We start from the raw sequence: 21,888 nt of genomic DNA on the forward strand, positions 1-21,888 counted from the left end.
CAGACATGTAGTCAAAAAATTTGGGGAGCTGCTCTAAATGGTTCATCCACCAAAGAACAACAATCTTAATATATGTAGGGTATTTACACTATCCTCAAAGATCCAGAGCGACCACAATTTTCTATTCCATCTCCAAGCCATTCCAAACCACAAGCAATTCAATGTCAGTACCATTTAAATACATATAGCTATAGCACAATTCAATCCTAGCTCATGTTCAGTCTTCTCATTGTTTCTTTATAACCTCTGAACTGAGATAATCCATTTCCAAGTACTTGAGGAAAATGAGGCTTTCTATTATAGTCTTCAAAATGGCTAGATCAAGGCAGTGGCTTTCTGTGGATATTGAGTGAAAAAGAGGGATATTTCTAAAGCTTCTACACAACCATCACCACTCAACCATGGCAGAGCAAGTTTCTTAAATCCTTAGACTTCAGCCTGTCTTTAGCTAAAGCAAATCTCCTACTGCTCCACCCTGAAAAAAAAATAGCTTTTATCAATATGCATCAAGAACTTAAAGATTCTGAAACAATTACCTGCACAGCAGTTGTTTTCTGCTCAGCTTTATTTCATCATTTATTATGCCTTGATCTTTTAGTATTTTTATAATACCAAAAATAAGCAGAGAACAGAGGATGGCTTTTGTCAACCAACAAAAAAAAAAGTACCCCAGTGTTGAGGTTCAATAGTTGGTACTGATTTGAAGGGAAATGCATCCACAGAAACACTCCAGAATACCATCCTACAGTCCTCCAAGCCTACACCAGCCCCTCTGAGGCACTTTGATGGGGTTTTGGTGGTACTTTGGGGGGCTTTTAAGCTTGTGTAAGGACAGGAAGCCTTTGCAGTGCATGAGCACAATGCTCTGGCCATGCCAGCCACAGCTGACCCAGCCTCCTCAGCAGGAGAATCTCTAGCCCAGATGCCATCTGATTAGCCCAGATTTCCTATTGCCACCCTCTAAGCAGTTTTCATCACCTTTGAGCACCAACACACCACAAAAGAGCTCCAACTTTCACCCGCAGCAGCTCAGCACATCTGCCCAGGAATCTCCCTGTGCCCCATCCCAAACTCAGCCCACGGCCACAAGCTCCCTGGCCCACCAGCAGCCTCACTCACCTCTGCCAGACCCACTCAACCAAGGCTGCAGCTCACTCCCCAGCAAGCCTTTCCTCCTCCCCTGCTTTAAATCCCTCCCCTCTGACCCTGCCCAGGTGTGCCATCAGCCCTGCCCTGCCTGGCTGGGCAGCTCCCCACACACCCCCAGGGAACCAAGGGCTGGCCTGGAGACTTTAGGTGCTACTCAAAATAGAGTCACTTGAAGTTTAGTTTTTTAGCAAAGAATTCACTAGACCAGGTTGCTCTAAGCCTCTTCCAGCCTGGTGCTGAAACTTCCAGGGATGGGACATCCACAGCTTCTCTGGGCAGCCTGATCCAGGTCTCATCGTCCTCACAGTGAAGAATTTCTTCCTAATAGCTAGTCTAAATCTACCATTAAAGCCATTCAGCCTTTTCCCATCACATACCCTTGTAAAAAATCCATCTCCACATCACTTGCAGTTCCTCTAGGTACTGGAAGGTCTCCCAAGAGCCTTCCCTTCTCCAGGTGGAAAAGTTCCATCTCTCTCACCTTAACAAGGGCTTACAGGGCAAGAGGAAACACTCTCCAGCTGCTCCAGGAGAGGGTTAGATTGGGTAGTGGGAGAAAGCTCTTCACTGAAATGGTGGCCAGACATTTGAACAGTGGTGGAATGACCATCCCTGGAAGTGCTGAAAAATGTGTGTATGTGGTACTTCGGGACACGTGGATTAGCGGTGGATTGCAGTTTCCCTGGAGGTCTCCTTACTCAGCACCTGCTCACCTTTTGCTATTCACAAAGGAAAATATAAGTTGATAAGCTGTCCCCAGGCAATGTTCCTGTGCCACCCAAGTTGTCCTCTGGGGCTGCAAAGACCCTTCTATAACTTGCCAAGAGATGGTGTGGCTGTGTAAAGAGCCATTCATCCCTACATCTCATTTTAGATGGACATACATGCCACCTTCATTTCCTTCAGCTCAGCCTACCATTTGTCCTTTCATGTTCTCCTTTAAGCCACTGGGAATTCAAAGCTATTTCAAAGCATAATTATAGCAATCTGCATATAAAAGGCTGTATGTCCTACAGAGGGTTCAGCTGCATTAAAAAAAAACCCAACCTCTTCCATTGAAGAAATAATCAGGAGTTAATCCACAAGATTCAGTAAAGTTACTGTATTTTTCACCTGCTGTGAACAGCCTGTGGAGTCATAAAGCCACCAAAAATTGACTAAGGCAACTGCATGTAGTCTGAGTACATAAAGAAATTTTAACTGCTACAAGGGAACCATGGATTTAAAGTTTGCCGCAGGCTTGGGTGCTCAGCCGGGGTCCCAGGTAAAACCCAAAAATTGAATGGCCTGACAGTATCATATCACAATACTATTTAACAAAATTGAGATGCAGGAATTATAGCCACAAATGCTATACATGCTGCATCACAGAAATCACTTTTTGCATAATATTCCTTGCACTGAACATGCAGAGTTAACCTCATGAAACTTATAATAACACTGAAAATCATTTGAGTGTTTTTGGTTTACCTTACTCGGTTTACATACTTGTCTTAAAATCTCTCTCATAGTTAGGAATATTTAATATTTAAAGTTTAAAATGAGGTGCAAGGGACTTGAGGAACATGATTAAGATTGAAATATTTTCAACATAACCATGAGTGCTGGTAGAACCAATTTTCTGGGATTATTTCCTAGAGGTGGCTTACCTACCACACAGCTTGTCCTTCACTTTCCCTAACTTTTCTGGGGTTATGCTTTTTGGGAATTATGTTTCTGCAATTATGTTTCAGAGGTGTTTCCCACCGCACAGCTTTTTTTTCTGTCTAATTTTCCAGTCTCCTTCCCCACGTACCCCCCTACCAAGCTGTCATCAAACTTTCCTTCATGCCAGTCACTTTTCAGTTCTCCTTAGGATCACACTCATCATCACCTTCTCTCTCCATGAGTTTGGACAGTCTGTAGAGACTGTTTGCAAAGGAGAGTAAAGGCAGTGGAATGTCTCTCCCACTGGCAAATGCCTTTCTCTTTTTCTAGGAAGAGCCTGGTGATCAATGACTGGCTGAGAAAAGCACCACAAGGAGTTAAAACCAATATTATGGATGATACCAGAAATTCAAGAACGTGCATCCCAGATATTTAGAAGTGTGGAGATTTATGATTTCTCTATAAAGCTTTGCTTTGAAGAGACTGGGACACAAGATTTCAATTTAAAAATGGAGAAGATATCATAACAACTTAGGGAAATCAGTAAAAAAAAAAAAAAAACCAAAACAAAACACGAACAGTACAACTAACATTTTTGTATTTATAGCTTCTTAGAAATAAAAGACATGTCTGTTAATGTTTATCAATTCTCATTTTTCTGTTCTTTGAGAAAGATATTGCATTGATTTCTAAATTGTAACAAAGGTTATTCAATACAGGTTCAACTCTGATTAATTTTTTCTAGCCCAAACAGCAGTAGTGAAATTAATAACAGTGCTGCTTTTCTCATAAACAAACTTTAAAACATGCCTCTAGTTATAGGCAGTTCCAGTGTGAGTATGTATTGGTAAATATGTGTAGTGGGCTGACCCTGGCTACTTGTCAGGAACCCACCAGAGCCAGCCAATCCCTCCTCTCTGCAAATGGACAGGGGAGAAAAAATACATGAAGGTTCATGAGAGAGATCACACACCAAATACTGTCCCAGGGAAAACAGACTTGAATAGGGAATATTAATTAAATTTATTAATAACAAAATCAGAGCAGCATAAGGAAAAGTAAAGTCTTAAATTAACCTTCCCATTACCCCTCCCTCCTTCCCCACTCTACCTCCTGCCCTGCAGCTGAGCAGAGAGGAGGAGGAGGGAGTTTGAGGTGGGATTGTCACAATTCTGCTCAAGGAGAGGAACCCTCCCCGTGCTCCAGAATGGGGTCTGACCACTGTCAAAATCCATGGTATTGATGATCCTGAGATTGCAGAAAGTCTCTGTCTGTCAGCCCCCTGCCAAAGCAGAAGCCATAATTGGTCTGTGCTGGTTTCCAGGTTGTTTATTCTGTTGATCTCTCACATGTTCTGCTGCCCTGCCCAGCTCTGTCCTGCAGGGCAGCGTGTGGGGCTCTGCCCTCAGTGGGATGTGACAAACATTAAATACCAGAAACTCCCTGGGCTGGATTTACAAGAACGTGCCAATATCTGTCACCTACGTTGGACAGTGTGTCCCCAGCCTGAACCAACAGAAAAATGCCAACACCACAGTGAGACATGGAGGGCATGAAGAAGGAGAAAAAGGACAAGGCACACCCAATTTCCTCCAGCTTGTCCCCTTTGGACCCCTCATCTAGAATCCTAAAATTTTACTTTTGCACCTGTGCCACACTTAATTATCACTTATATCAAACACTCGAAGCTTGTAATTCATCCTTAAGATTGCAAACTCTTTTCCATGGGCAGAGATCACAGCCAGTGTCTCTGGGGGCTCTGTCCAGGGGGTTCCTGACCCCTGCCAGGGTCCCAGACCCCACAGAAGACAATGCTCCGTGAACTTCTCCATGAGTCCATCCCACAAGCAGCATCTCTCTGCAAACTGCTGCCACACCAGTCACTCCTCCCCAGGGTGCTGTCCTTCAGGCATGGTCTCCTCCAGCATGGATCCCCCACAGGCTCACTGGTCCTGCCAAGAAACCCGCTCTGGCAGGGGTTATTGGGGTCTCCAGGGGCTGCAGGTGGGTCTCTGCATCCCTGAGATCCTCCATGGGCTGCAGGGACACAGCCATGGTCACCATCACAGCCTGCAGTGAAACCCAGCTCTAGTGCCTGAAGTGTCTCCTGCTTGTCCTTCTGCACTGATTTCAGTGCCTGCAGACTTGTTCCTCTCACATGTTTTCACCCCACTCTTCCCTGGCCACAATTACTACTGCACAATCACTTTTTTTTCCCCCTTTCCTCTTAAATCTGTTATCACAGAGGTGTCACCACCATCTCTAATTGGCCTGGCCTTGGCCAGTGGCACATCTCTTTGGAGCCAGCTGGTCATGGGAGAAACTTCCAGAAGCCAAACCTATAGTGTCCCCTCCTCCCCCCACCCCACTACCAAAACCTGGCCACACTAACACAACACAACATGAATTACAAAAAAAAATAAAATGCTGGTAAAGTGATTACAAGTAGGAGGAAAGGATATCTCAGAAGATTATGGCAGGCAGCGTTCAATCCTGATTAAAACTGTTTTCTTGCTTGTTATTTGCAAACACCATGATTTCCCTTTATTTTAGAATCCCGTGTATTTAAAAAAAAATGAATAACTTCAGGCTTTTAGCACGGAGACATTGAAGCATATGGTAATCCCAGTCCCAAACACTAAAATGTGCCTGTCTGTGCCAAGTCTTAATTACCAGCTCATTAACACTCAGGTGTCAATTGCTGATGGCAAAGGCAGTACTCAGTTGGCCTGGTTTCTGTCATGCACAATGTAATTAAATTGACCTCTGCAAAAGGAGCCCTGTAGTTGCCTGATACCACTTGGACACCCATTGCAGCACTAATCACAATCGTGTAATTTAGTGAATCACAGGGTGTAATGAGGGAAAGACTCTGGAGACTACCAAATTGTACTTGCATATGTAATAATGACTTTAAGGACAATTAGGGAAAAATAGTCGCTGCTCTGTTTTCTTCCAAGCTAATAATGAACTGCAGTAGCTACTCGAGTTTCTATTGTTGATTTACTTTAGCTGCTATTTTCTGTTTTAAAATAATGGTTAGAAGTAACTAAAATGTTTAAAAAAGAAATTAAATTTTCTGCTGCTTTTGGTTGAGGTAGAGTTAATTTTCTTCATAGTAGCTGGTATGGGGCTGTGTTTTTTGGATTTCTGCTGTGAATAATTCAGTGATGCTTTGGTTACTGCTGAGCAATGCTTACAGAGATGGACATGTCACTTCCCCTGGTAAGGGCTCCTACTGTGGCAGCAGCATCTGTGTGTGACTTCACCTTGAGTATTGTGTTCAGTTTTAGGCACCACAACATAAGAAATATTAAAAGCTGTGTCCTGCTTCTTGCCAGGACATGGTTAATTTTTGCTGTATCCAGGAGGAGCCATGGCTAGGAGCCTGAGATTATTCTACACTAGCCTACATCCTGCACAGGGGGTGGGGAGGAGGAGGAAAAAGGTCCCTTTCAGTCGTGCCAGTGGTGAAAAAAGCAGCAAGGGTAGCCCTGGGTTCTGTGTTGTGAAAAATCAAAGTAATTTGTGAAAAATGGGAATCATTCAACTCCCCCCTTCATTCTGGTATCATGATTGTTTCTGTTACCGTTTGGTTTTAATTCATTGCTGTTTCCAGCAGCTGCTCTCACTTCAATCCATGATCTTTACCTTTCATGTTTCCACTTCTTCTCTCCATCCCTCCACAGGAGAAGGGAAGGGCATTGGGGAGCTGGAGAGCAGCGTGTGGTTTGGAGTGTTTCAGTGGGAGCTCAGCATTGGGGAATACCTCTGCTAAAAATGTCCAAAGCAGGGCTATGGAGCTGGTGAAGAGTCTCGAGGGGAAGCTGCATGAGGAGCAGCTGAATTCACTGGGCTTATCCAGCCTGGAGGAGAGGAGGCTGAGGAGAGGGGGTCTCACAGCTGTCTACAGCTTCCCAACAAAGGAAAGAGAGGCAGGCACACATCTCTGCTCTCTGTGACCACTGCAGGACTGTTGCAAGCCACCTCTGAGGCAGGGCAACCAGCTTCATTGTTAAAGGATCCCTGGGATGGATTAAAGTGAAATGATGCTAAATAACCAAGCAATGGATTTTATTAGAACAACTGCTTTGAAAGCGTAACTGGGGAAAAAAAAAAGGAATGGATTGGAAAAGGGGTGTATAGCTATCCTGGGATGTATGGTGACCCTAAGAGAGGAGATTGTAAAGGGAGAAATAAGGAAAGCGAAGCAGAAGAGCTAGAGGGATCTCTCCACCTGTGGCACCAGCAATGTGTGGGTGATTGTTGTCTGGGGTTGCAGCACAAAATCCAGGTCTATTTGGGGTGGACATCAATGAACACATCAAAAATTGGGGGTTTTATAACTTTGTATTTTTTCCAGTAAACACCTCCAGTACCACCCTGGAAGCAGTTCTGGACATGCATCTTCTTGGGAGAGTCTGGAAGTCTGGTGGCATGGAGGGGATGGGAACGTGTATGTGTGTCTGTGTGTCCAGGTGTGTCTGGACAAAGCTCTGAACAAACTTCCTGAGACTTGAGGCTGCACAGTGCTGGCTCAAGACATAGGAAGGAGACTGACATGCAAACACTGCTAGGATCTGCTTCTTACTGACAGTAAGAAACTGTAAGATCTTTCAGGATCTGCTTCTTGCTGACAGATTCAAATCCAGCTTGTTTAAAGCAAAGTGTAGCCATCAGGTCCAAGTGGTTTAGTACAAGGGCACAGAGGAATGGCATGGAGCTGTCAGGGGAGGTTTCAGCTGTTTCTTCACCCAGAGGTGGTGGGGCCCTGGGGGACACCCCAGGGCAGAGATCACAGCACCAAGCCTGACAGGGCTCAAGCAGCATGTGGACAATGCTCTCAGGCACAGGGTGTGATTCTTGGGGTGTCCTGAGCAGGGCCAGGAGCTGGATTTAGATGATCTTTGTACGTCCCAACTCAGATATTCTGTGATTCTGTGACCTGACTGATTTGCAGGCACGCAATTACTCGGTTTAGCCAAGATTTAAATAATGAAGCTTTCTCTGGCCAATACAGAGCTCCTGAACTCTTCAGAGAACTCTCTGCCTTAGGATTCAGGAAGATGGGGATTTCAAGACTTATTGTATTGAAGTTTTTGTGCCTAAATGAAGTCATCAGCATTTGAAGTCTATGTAATCTTGACCTGCTTCTTGGCCAGGTACCAAGCAGCACTACCATCCATTTCAGTGCTTCTTCAATTTTAGCTTTCCCTGATACAATTTTCTCTTTCCCTGTATTATTTAGCAGCTCACTGCCATATCCTAATGGGGTCATCTAATGTTGATGCCTAAACTTGAATGGGATCAATCTAGGCTACGACATGCAACAATTCAAACTCGCAAAGTTCCAAAAGGTCAGACACACCTAAACTCCAGTATTTTGTCTTCATTAGTTTTGAAGACTAAGAATCCCTAGATGGATCTCTGTTCTTACACAAGTAGTGAAATTCCAGAATTTATATTTTGGTGAAGAAAAGCACAAATTTTCAAACTTTTTTTCATCCCTGCTTACCCTCTGTCACCAGGCCATCTTTTCTACACAACTTTTATGAAGTGCTACTGAATTTCAGTACCACATAGACTGGGTTCTCATTTATCTTTGTTGGATATTTTCCCTTGTGGTCCTTTTTTTTGGTTGTCTAAATCCTGCTACTGGCTTTAATAATTAAATTTTTACCAGTGGGTATCCTATGTGTTATTTTTTCACAAATATTGATAAACAAAACTCTGATGTCCACACCCAAATATGGGCAAGAAAGGATATTTTGTCTTGTACTGATTCATTGCATGCATTTCATTAATCAGCAAATCACAAAATTTGAAGCAGAATTTTTATAAAACATATGAGTAACCTTTTTGTATATACTAAAAAATGCCAAATGTATTTTTATGGGGAAATTGGATGGTGTCAATATATAACACATGCTGAAATGTAAGAATTCAAGACTCTGCTGTAAGTACTTTGCATATAATAACAATCTGCATCTTAGATCTCTCTTTTACACTGACATCAGTGGAATGTCTGAGCTCTGGGCTTGTGTATGATTGATTCAGTTGTTGCAGGGAATGGTTAAAAAACCACCACCAAAGAGTGCAAGCCATCTGATGAAGAGTTACTGAACTGGGAGCAGAACAAAGGGAAAGTAAAACCTTTAGTTCTCCACGAGTGAAGTAAATGGATTTGCTGACAACTTTATGCAAAACACGTAGAAAGAACAAAATAATTTCTAGAGATGCTAGAAAATCTAAAGAACAGATGAAAGCATTTTGTGTGATGATGGTTTATTAAAGATTGTGAATTCTGGAGAAGAGATCCATCTAACAAAGAGAAAGCAATGCTGTGCAGAGATTAGGAACAAAAGGGAAGGATCCTTCTTGAAGAGTGGCAGGCCATCAAGGAAAGATACTTCCCAGTGAAGTGCTAACAGATGTAACAGATGAGACTCTATCAGTTTAAAGTTACACAATCTACAAACAAATGGAATTCAACATTGTTTTGTGCATAACTTCCTACCTGCAAAATAGTGCTCAGCATGGATTGCATAAATATTCAACTAAGAGAGACAGAAATATTCATGGTACCCTCCCAGCAGACATCTGTAAATGTGTCTTGTGTTTGTTGAACAAAGAAAGCTTAATGTTGAAATAAAGATGATGGAAATGCTGCATCCATAACTGTGGGAGAAAGGAAGTCAAGTTCTTACTTAATGTAGTGACTTGTTTTTGAGAAACGTTGAATATTCCCAGCACCCTTTGACCTGTGATTGCTCAGAAGCTTTTATAATCATTTTTTGGAGACAATGCCCTGGTCCCAGCCAGGACAGGGTTAATTTCTGCAGTATCCAGAAGTGGGGCATGGCTGAATTCCAGAGGGTATTCTATGCCACCTGGCATCATTTTCATGGGGAACAGGGGAAGAGCTCCCTTACTGGGTATTGTCAGGCTCCACCTGCTCCAGTGGTGAGCATTTGTATGTGATTCTCTCACCCTTCTCCCCTCCACACACTTTTGTTATTAATATTGTTGCTGTTGCTGTTTATTGCCTTATTTCATTGCTGCTTCCAGCAAGTTGTTCTTATCTCAACACATGGTCTTCTCCTTTTGTGCCTCCAGCTCTTCTGTCCATGCTGCTGCAGGGGGAGAGTGAGAGGGAGCAGGAGTGAGCAGTGTGTGGTTCACAGCAGTTGCAGTGGGAATGCTAAACTGGAGGATACCACCCTTAAACCTCGACATCCATGAAGCACTTTTTGATAAAAATTACTTTCAAAAGCTGATTTCTTTTGGGCTGTGAGTTGTGAAGGATCCACTCTTCATCCCTAAGACAGACCGAGGGAGTTTTGTTGGATTGAGCCATTTTTCTGACCCAGGGATGGGGCAACTGAGAGGCGTTTTAAAAACTTTTATTCCATTTTCAGTCTCATGACAATACAGATGTTAGAATTCATGCCATCACAATCAGTAGACAATACACTATAAACTTTTCTTGGTCTATCAGCTTTAGCCACACCGTGTTATAGATGCTTTAAAGACAATCACCAAAAATTACCCCTCGTGGGTCCTACTCCAATGCACCTTTTACAGCTCTATTTCTCCAAAGGATCCAGTCTTATTTGCAAGGCTATCCTTGGAAACTTGTTTCTAGCTCCATTTCTCTCTCAGCAATGTATGTTCCGTTCCTTGGCATTTCTAAGTCAGCATTTCTTATCTCAAAGTTTGTGTACAGATGCACACTGTGTGAGCCTTCTGTCAGGCCCTGAGAATTTTCTGCAAATCCATTTCCCACACAGTTCCACAGGAATGGGCTGCTGCCCAGGCCATTCAAAGAGAGGTAACCAAAGGCAGGCTCCATGCTGAAGTCCCAGCAAAGTGAGCTCACGGTGCAAAGAAGAGGATGGTGCTGTCCCCCAAACAGGAGAGTTAGCTGCAACCTTCTGAAACGCCAAACTTCTGTTTATTCTTGCAGCTATTGTATGACACAGGCACACATAAACAAACCTAATGAGAATGCCTAATAAAATGACATTTAAGAGCATTTTCCATTCCGTTTTTGAGAGGCAATAGACTATAGCGATGCAGACAGAATTACCTAGATATGAACACAGAATTTGCCCCACATTCATCAAACAGCATTGTTAGTTGAATGAGTATTCACCACCTGTACTGTCCATACCCCTCTGTTTCTACTTTGTTTTGCCTTGCCTTAAGTAAGTAAGCCCTAATTTTTGTCTGTCTATGTTTATCCCCTCCAACACAGACTCCCACACTTTCTGATCATGACAGCTGCTGGTGATCTAACATACAATGGGAGCCAGAAATGAGCAGGCCACAGGGTGTCATTTTTAATGCTATTTTATCTTTGATTTTGCCCATTCTCAGGGCAATAAAGAGAAAGATGGTACTGATATAATTCAGGGTGATAAGCAGATCCTACTGACTTGGACAGGCTTCTTGTGATCTTCTATATGATTTAAGGGTTCAAAGCCTTCTAAGGTTTTGATCTTTTAAGAAAGACATTTTCTCCCAGTTTAGGTCCTGTGTGTTGAAAAGATGCAGGGGGAATACAACAGGGTGTTAAAATACAAGATCAGTCCAGAGAGATATTCTCACCAGCATCAAGACAGAGCAGTGTCTGTTGCTCTCTTTCTTCTTTGAAAGCCCTAAGGGAACACAAATCCTGGGAACAGGATGGGAGCAGAGAGAGATCTCCACTTCTAATAATATAGTATGGAATAATATAATCTAGTGTAGTCTGAATGGCTGATAGAATAATCTAGTATAATCATCCTATCTCAAGAATGCAGTGATTAATTCAGGTACTTTTTTATATTAGCTCATTTCTTCATCCCTAAGTTGTGATCTCTGTGCTACTCCTTTTAGAGGGACAACCTCACACCTCATTTTTAAATTCAGTTTGCATTCATTGATTACTTATGTTTATTCGTTCAACTATAAAATTGTAGTTATATGTAGATATTTGGGATTTTGATTAATGTGTCAGTTTGCCCTCTTTACAATGGATCTGTCAGGGCAAGATGTTAACCTGTAGTGGGCTAAGAATCTACTTTTATGTTCCTTGGTTTATTTGAATGAAACTGGAATTGAAGTAGGATTTTACCTGCATGCCAACAAGTGCACAAAATTCTTTAAATAAGATTCTTTTCATATGTCTCTCATTCTTACTTGTTCAAAGTACTTGTTCAGGCCAATTTAGATGTCTCAGAAGAGGGGGAAATTGGGAAAAGAAGAAGACAGAGTTCTGTTACATGTCTGCAAGATTTTTCTTTGTAAGAGCAAGCCAGAACCAAGTAAGTAAAGTGAAGTCCTCAAGTAATATTAGTAACAACATATGGACAGGAAACATTCTTGTTTGATTTATTTGAAACAGCTAGTCTATTTCAATCTAAATACTCTAGTATTTCACACTAACATAATATCAAGGAAATAAAATAAAATTGTCAAAACAAAGCTTCATCTCAAAATAAAATATTCTTTTTCCACCACGTTTGGAGTCTCTCTTTCACAATGGAGGCATATCGTGCCTGCTTTATTACGGTCTCCAGCAACAGGTTAGGTCAACCTGCACTGGTAATGGCTTTCAAATTGCTGATCCTGCAGCAAGGAAGGAGAATTGGGAGCACTGGCTGTCTCATGGCAGGGGCTTAGGGGATGGAGCCTCCCCAAGGGTGGCAGGACAAGGTCTGTCCCACTCACCCCAGCAGAGAGCAGGTGGAGACAGCCCCAACCTGTTGGAACTCGGAATGTCCCTCAGACATTTTTGGATGTTCCGGGCCCAGGTCAGAAGCATTTGAGACCCTGGCAGGCAGCTGCAAACAGCTGTGATTTTGGGTTTGAGCCATGGAACAATTTACCAACCTTTCAGGGAGAACAAGAAGTCACAAAATTTTAGATATTATAATAGAAGTAGTCACAAAGTAGAGGGAAGAATTTTTGAGTGCTGTGCAGGGGGTTTTGGTTTTGTACATGGGGGTCAGAGGTTTTAAGATGGATTTGGGATTTGGGCCTGCCCTGTCCTCCCTGTTTCTCCTTCCTCACCTCCATGTTCTTGGTGATGTTGGCACTCACAGATTGGTTTAGAGTAGAAAAGCACCATTTAATATAGGTAATAGGCATTGGGAAAAACTGTAACCATGTAACACTTAATGTACCATATAAAAGATAGAAAATCACCATTTAATATAGGTAATAGGCATTGGAAAAAACTGTGAACATGTAACACGTAATGTACCATATAAAAGATAGAAAAGCACCATTTAATATAGGTAATAGGCATTGGGGGAAAACTGTAAACATGTAACATGTAATGTACCATATAAAAGATAGAAAATCACCATTTAATATAGGTAATAGGCATTGGGGAAAACTGTAACCATGTAACACGTAATGTCCCATATAAAAGATAGAAAAGCACCATTTAATATAGGTAATAGGCATTGGGAAAAACTGTACCCATGTCACACGTAATGTCCCATATAAAAGACAGCAGCAGCCCTGGCAGGGAGAGAAGAAGCAGTCGGGGTCACAGAGGATGTCAGGGTGTGTGTGTGCCTCTGCCTGAGCTGTGAGCAAACCACAGCAGCCCCAGGAGAAAATCTTTTAGATAACTTGCAATAAACTGCCTTGAGACCAACAACAGAGACTGCTGAGCCTTTCTTTGGAGCTCGGGTTGGAGGAGAGACTTTTCCAGCACACGGAGCCACCCCTGACCCAGGGTGAGCTCCAGCCCCAGCCCCGGGCACTGAGCCCCTCCCTGGGGCTGAAATGAGACCCTGGCCCGTGGTAGAGGTCAGCATCAGGTCTGGTGATGGGAACCAGGGCAAGAGGCAGCTTGGGCAAGGCTGAGGCCATCAACGTAGTCCATGGGAATATGAGAGGTGGGTAAATCTTCTTCTACCAGCAGTTCTGTAAGCCACATTTTTACTTTAAGTCTTCTCTGTGCCTTTGCAGTTTATGGTGCAGGTGTACAGGCACTTGTTCCAGGGAAACAGCACAACTGGTATGGTAGTTTTGTTGTCATCAGCAGAATAACTCGGGACAGACCTTGCAGAAAATGTATTCAGTTGTCCAGAATCTCTGAACTTTTCCACATTTGCTGAGTAAATACCAGGTAAATCCCACCTAGCAATGCATCCTCTTAGTGCAGGATTTTTAGATTGTCTTTGCCACCGTTATGTCCAGATATTTTCTGGTAAGACATTCATCTACATGACCAGCATTTCAGGGGTAGTTTATTCTTCATCTCTCCCTTTGGAAGAAGAGAAATCTCTTTGTTATACTCCTCTGACACTCTCTGTGTCATCTATAAATTCTTACTGAGGAAAACTTTTTGCATAGCATCAAGCACTCACTGGACACAAGCAAATGAGTGTATTTAATCAGAGGTAAGCCATGGGAAGTGGCTTAAACTTGCTGTTTAACTTTTAATCTTGCTGTTTAAAAATTCTTCTAAGCCGGGTGTGGATGCAGAAATTACGTGAGGTGGAAAGAACTGGATAGATATTTCTCACATCCTGATAAAATATTCCAGAAGCCATACCATCTGCCCAGGAAATCTTAGGTATCTAGTCTTTAACATCTCAACAAACACCTTAACAAAACAGGATCCATTTTTTAGGTGTTTGCAGAAAAAAAAAGTATTGAGCAGAAAGCTGCCAGGCAAAGGAATGCTGAAAGAAATGCTCTTTTTATGCCATGATCATAGTATTTCCTCATAATCTTGGCTGCTGAGAACAAATGCTTCTTTAATATGATGGGCTCTAAACCCAATTTCCTTTTCCCAACCCTCCCTAATCATCAAATCCAAAAGGATTTAGGCTCTGAGTGGAAAGATGAAGGGCTCTTCATTTTTCTCTTTGAAGCTGTCCCATTTTGAAAAGAATAATTATATATTCTTTTGACAGAGAGACCAAGGGCACCAAATTGCATATTGCTCTCTAGACTGCTAGTTAGCTCATTAACCTGGATGTGGGGAGAGCTCAGTATGGTACCACCCATGTGATTTTACATTATTTCATTATTGTCATGCAAAATGATTGTTGTGATGGTTTTTTTCCTCTTATTATTTTGATTTAGGAACTAGGTTCCATTCCCACCTCTGCAGTATGAAGTTTCTCAGTTATGCCTCAGGAAAATAAGGAAAATGGTGCAGGGAACTGTCATAAAACTGGAGTATATTTTGGTTACTAATAAAGGATATAAAAACACACAGAACAGCAGCCAATAAATGTATCTTTGAAAATCTATCTTTAAAAGTCTATCAATAAAAATATCTATATTTAAATTAATATTTTTTTAAATTTCCATCTATTTTCCAGTGCTGAAAGTTATATCTGGGATGAGAACATAAGATGTTTGGAATTTGGTTGGGGTTTTTTTTTTTTTTTTTTTTTTTTTTTTTGTTTGTTTGTTTGTTTGTTTGTTTGTTTGTTTTTTGTTTTTCCCCTGAAGCTTTAGATCTGTGATTTAAATTAGATTTAAATCTGTGTATGAAGAATTAAACACCTAAAATGCTTGCATGCAAATAGTGGTTTCCAGTCTACTCCAGATAGAAAGGAAACAGGAAAGCAATTCTAGTCCTGTGAATCAAAGTGCAGACTTCAAATATTTTCTCCTACTGCATTTCATGTCCTTCTTGATGAGCAGTGGTAGGTCTGGAAATTATATAAAAAAGAAAAACAGTAAGCTACTTGATTTTGCCTCAATCCTTTCCTAATTAAGGTGTACTTCTTAGATCAGACTTACTAAACAGAACAAAAGAGTATTTCTTTAATAATAATATTAAATTAATTCCCTATGTTGTAACACAGGAAGTGACAACAGGAATCAAAGTAGCAAAATTAAACCTGGGAGCCTTAGTCACAGTTTCTATATGATAAGGGCTGCTTGAACTCCATCTATAATTATAAAGGAAAATTTAAGTTAGACTGGTAAGTCAATTACTTAACCATTCATAATGACAGGGACCCCTCAAAAATAGATGACATAAATGGTCAAAAGCACAGTGAAGTATCATCCTTTAAAAAGTTGTATTTAAAGAAGAATATATAATAATACATCTGGAAGTAAGTCTGTAAAATCTTAAATTTTCACAATAGGATGAGGAATGTTCCAGAATGTTCCTGTCCCCAAGGAGGTGCTGGATGCTGGGACTGCCCCCCTTCCCAACCCCTGGATTCAGGTGGAAGAAAAGCATGATACCCCACATCCATTCCTCAGCCATATTATTTCAACTCAGCTGTGATTGATCTAATGTAAATGTGTACCTGGAGTGCCAAGAATTCGATTTATTTGTGTGTGTGTGTGTGTGTTCTGGGGGTTTCGTTTGCTTGTTTGTTTAATTTTCAACAGATTGTTTCAGGCAACTCAGTAAGGTTTAATGATGTTATTACAAGGTATATTGCATTTCCCCCCTAGATTATATTAATTATCTATCCTTAACTTCCAGCATAATTTCTCTTTTCTTTTTTTGTTGACAGCCAAAAAAAAAAACCAATAATAAATCAAACATAACCTCTCTCAAAAACTGGATGGCTGTGAGCTCCAAGGGCATCATTTAGCCTCATCTTCAGGGGGTTGAGAATGAGAATGCTTCTTGCATTCTTCTTTTTTTTTTATCTTTAAAAAAAATTTTAATATAGCATAAGTCACAACAAATACATTGCTCTCATGATGAAAACCTTCTCCTTTTGTGATATTTATGTTCCTGAAAAAAACACTATTTAAGTATCAATTAATGTTGTTTGTGAGACTAGGAAGAGAAGAGAATGTTTGCTCTCTTGCAGTTTTCCTCTCTTTTTTCTTTTTTTTTTTTTTCCACATAGGAACAGTGCCACACCACTGCTTTTCCACCAGCATCCCATAATGTTTCAGCCCTAAATTATTCTCATACCTGGTTAGAAAAGTTGTAGTGATGGGTATGGAATTACCAGGCGATTTTGACATCAGGCTGCATCTAGGTATTTTTTTCCAGATTATTCTCAACAAATGAGAATACCCTCCTTGCACTGAGGTGAATGTGCAAACCATTCAGAGCTTTTACACTCCAAGTATGTTACACCAGCAAAGATGATAGAAAACATCTTTCAGCCAAGTCTGAAAGGAGATAATGTTCTTAGGATCTATTTGTTACCTTCCAGAGCAAAACTTTCTGAAACACACGTGAGGTTGAGTTTGATTTTTTTTTTTTTTTTTTGCTTGTTTTGCTCACATTTTCAACCAACAACTAGGGCAGTGTAGGAATATTCTGTTCCAATGAATTTTCAGTTGTCTGAAGTTCTGCATAATAAAAACACGAATCTGTCTTTTCAGGACTGCATTTCTGTCTTTATCTTAATAGAAACCCCAAACATTTATATCACTTAACATCTTGTGTTATTTTGCTTTGAGATAAAATTATCAGAAATGTCTGTTTCACACTGACACTTAGCCATGTCCAAAGTTTCAAATTTCCAAACTAGATTTTTCAGCTTTTTTAAAAGCAAAGCCAGGGATGTTTCCCTTTTTCTGATGTCAAATAATTTTATTGCAGGCTGCTCTTGCTTTAAAAATGCATAAAGAAAGAAACGAAATCTTCCTTTTTCTCTCCTTCAGATCACTGCAGCTTGGGCCACTGCCTTTAATTGAATTAGGCTCTGATGCATATAAAACACAGCTCAGTTTTGCAACCTGAAATGTTTGGATCCAAGACTTCTAAAATTTAAGGTTGGTTTGGTTACATTCCCTTTCTCATGTAGTGGTCAGGCTTTGTTATACAATACATTGCTCTCCAGGCTAAGTGCAAATCAAAGATGAGTTACCCAAAATATGCTTCTAGGTTGAGCATCAGATGAACTTTAATCTTTGAAGTGCTTGTATTTGAAAGCATTCTCTTTTCTTAAATGTTTGACTTAACTGTTTTTTCTTTTCCATATTGCATGATATAGATCAGTATTTCAGTATATATTTACCTATTTGTGAATATATACTGAAATACCTTACCTTCTGCAGGAATGGTAAACATTAGCTCAATCCTGCTTGCAATTTTTGATACCTTCTGCTTGCCTGGAGTGGTTACCATCCAGAGGACACTTTAATCAGTGCTGGCACAGTGGACAGGAAAGCTTTAGCACAGCATCTTTCATCTTGACTCAGCAAGATTTCCAGCAGTGGCATTTATACAGTTTTTTGACAGGATGCTTCCTAAGTGAAGCCTTTGCCTTCTGGAGAGCTACACCCACAGAGATTTCATTTTTCTTAATGTCTGTCAATAGCATGAACTTTATTAACAAATTCAAATTCAAAAACAATTTCAGGTCAAGAAATCTGTCCAAGTTAGCTCTTGCTTATTTCTTACATATGAGGATATCTACAAAAACACAGATGCTCAACAGTGGATTGTAATGGCTGTGTATATTTATATATATATATATATGTATCCATTTCTTAGAGACAAAATAAAATGAAAGAGCTCTTTAAGAAGAATTTGAGCTATGATTGTAGGGATCAGTGCAAAGGATTTGACTCACAGTTTCAGAATTTGTCATAGCACAATATTATAATAAAGTCCTACTGGCTGTCTTTTACATTGCTGCAAACAGAATAGAATAAACAACTTTCTACCCTCCATAGACATCTAATGCTGATTTTTTGCAGTCAAATTGCAATAACTAAATGTATATCAAAGATGCTTATTTTGGCCCCTACACCTTTGTATAGGTTATAATTCACAAGCCTAAATGGCATAAAACTTGAGACTAAAACATGGAACAGTGGCAGGACATGATCACCTTTCTCCAGCTAAGACATACAAATATTTAACAGCTTTGCAAAATTGCAATTGCAATTTATCAGCCTAGGAAGACTATCTATTTATCCACCCTTTACCCTGAGGAATGATATTACTTTAAACAAGAATGAAAATAACACCCCTTCTCTGAGCAGGTAATATTTTGGAAGAAAAAAAAAAAAAGAGTTGTGTGCTTGATTGTGGGTATAACACATAAAGAAGGGGCTGAATTTAATTCTGGAATGCAAAACTCCATTCTACACTAAGGAACAAGTCTAGTTTTGTAGTACCCTAACATATCTTTCTACCCTTTTGTTTACATTTGCTGATAGGAGCTGTAAGAAAAAATCCCATGGCAACTTCCCAGAATTTTACCTATAGTTACACACACACACACACACACACACACATCTCCCCCACAACTATACAGAGGCTATAATGCAGGAATCTTTACAAATTGTATTTATCTGTGTATTTTCATTTCACTTAATTTTTGCAACAACACTAATGAAAAATCACTACGCCTTGTTCCAGTAATTTAAGAATATGTTCAAATGTTTTAGTATTTCTAAATTTTGGAAGAAACTAAAGTCTGATTTTGAAGAATTTTAATAGGCAAGCTGCTTAGAAAACTATTGCTACACATCTAAACCAGGAATTTAAAAAAAAAATTCACAGACCTGTTATCTTTTATAAGACCCTGTCTTCTCTGCTTGAACTCTAATTTACTCCAAAGACAGATATTCTCACAGGCAGCCTGTTCTATTATCCTCATAAATGGCAAATTGAAACATTAAATATTGCTTCAAATAACTAATTGAAGGCTAGAACATTCTTATCCCTACAGCTGTGCACAGATTAACTCCTCCAAAGCTCAGCGTGCCCCAGTAGGAACATTACAGAACAACAGGACCCAGAGCCTCCTCTGTGCTTTTTCTGTGAGGCAAGTTTAAGTACACTTATATATCATCCCTTACAGGTTTGTTTTTTTTTTTTTCACTGTCACTGAAAACCTACAATGAAGGAGAGTCCAAAACCTTCCTCATCTCAGTTTTATGGGCATCAATCTTTCCCTTTAACATCCAACCTAAACATTTCATGGTTACTTTGCGTTGGGTCCAACACGTGGACGAGAGTCCTTCAGTATTTGCATCACCTGTGCCCAGAGGCACAAAAACTCAGTGAGGTCTGGAGGCATCCACTGACCTGTCCCTGCCCCCAGCACGTGATGGAATATGTGGGAGTGAAACATAAACATTAAAGAATTTAGAGATTTTAGAGGAGCTAAGATTTTAGTTAGAGATAAGCCTTACTAGAGTTAATTAAAATAATAATAATAAATGAGTAGGCCTTGATGAAGTTAAGAGTTAGTAGTTAACTAATAACTGGTTGCTTGTCAGCACAATGTTTAGTTAGCTGGGTTTACAATGAAGAATATAAATTGACAAAGAGCTTTTAGGAACATCAGACAATTGTGGCCTCCTCTGTTCTGAAACCAATTGAAGACAAGGAATGGGAGTTCTACCAAGAGTTCATTTGTCATATTGGCATTGAAAAGATAGAAAGGTCAGAATGAGGAAGATTTCATTGACTTCCTCATTTTGGGACCCCTCCCCATGAAAGGGACACCGACCCATTTCAAGGAACAAACTTCATGCTGAAGGGCTTTTGGAGTGATTGGGATGTACCAAAATGATGAACATGTATTTGTATTTTGGGTATTCAATACTTGGATGGATAAAAGGGCTCTGTAATCACCTGGAAGCCGAGGTGTGTATTTGGGAGCTGTCCCACACACAATAAACACACTTTTTAACTTTAACTTTAAATTTGAGAGAGTGTTTGTCCCTCACAGTTGGATATCGGTGCTAGATCAATATCCATATTTTTTAATAAATCAGGAGATGCTGAACAAGGCCATTTCAAAGGGATGTGGCCAGCTGCCCACTAAAACAAAGCCAGGGACAAATGGAGCCTCTGCAGTGCCCAGCTTCCCTTCTCCTGGGAGAGCAGCTGTGTTCTGGGTTTCCGTGTGTCCCAAGGCTTGTGCCAGCAACTGTTAGGGCACCAAAACTCACAGGGAGCAAGGGAAATCAGCAAAAGCTACAGCTTCATCTCAAGAGCCCAGGCTGTAGGAATTCAATTCTTCCTTTTCCTTGTCAGTTCTGCATCCTACCACGACTCCTTCTAGGACTCTCCCAGTGAACTCAGAACGATTTTTGTGTATATATGGACCAACGGCAATGATATTTAGCAATTCATAAAAATAAAAATTATTAATAAGTGTGTATGTATAGCATACTTAATGGGAAGAGTTCAGTTCTGGAAATGAATGACAGGACATGATATGGTTAATAACTTTTTCAGAAAAAAGAAATGGCATGCGAAATGTGACAAGAGTTCCATTAAATAGAAACACTTTGGCTGCCCATGAAGTGGAAAGTAAAACCTTTTCCTTTTCCTCCCAAATACCAAAAAACAACCATAAGTTACAATATGTGTCTGTATTAAAAACTTAGAAACAGATTTCAGAATGGCAAGGACTTTCTTGCTTCAAAAGCAGAAACAAGAATCTAACAACCTCCTTTAAATGAAATATATGTCACAAATTCCATTGCTTTCCTTCATAAAATAAATGAAGCCTGTAGGCAACAAAAAAGTCTGCTACCTAGAGCAGGAGGAACATTTCACTGTTGTATCTGCTCAGATCAATAGCTATTGAAGTTGTTTGGGGGATTTTTGAATTAGGTTTTGTACAACACATTTTTAAAAGGAGCTCATGAAACAATTTTTCGTTATACAAACGTGCTGGATGTGCACATTAAAGTGTTTAATGAGCATATAATTTTGTTTGGAATATTGAATTAACAACGGCAGGGCCCAGTCCACTAGTTGTACAAAGAACTGGTGGAATTTGATCAGGAATGTTGGATTCCCTTTGTATATTTGTGTCCACAGCAAGATGGCTTTCATATAGGTGATTTATACCCCTATCTAATAAAAACTGCCATTACAGAGAACAAAAAACCCAGAACCAACAATAAGAAACAAACAAAAATAAGAAACCCAAATTCTATTATGGCATAGCAGTGACCTCTCACACATTTATCCCATGACAGCATTGGTGGGGACCACAGAATTCCTATGGCAAGATCCAAATCCCATTGCAATCAACAAAACATTTTCTCTTGTTTTACCTAAGACTGAATTCTCAGTAGGAACTGGTCTGAATTTAGCTGGGCATTGGCTGACAACAGGGTGTGCTCCCATTTGCTTTCATTAATTGATGTATTAAGGTACAGTGGGGG

Source organism: Lonchura striata, chromosome 4 (assembly GCF_046129695.1).
Source record: "Lonchura striata isolate bLonStr1 chromosome 4, bLonStr1.mat, whole genome shotgun sequence".
NCBI classification, from domain to species: Eukaryota; Metazoa; Chordata; class Aves; order Passeriformes; family Estrildidae; genus Lonchura; species Lonchura striata.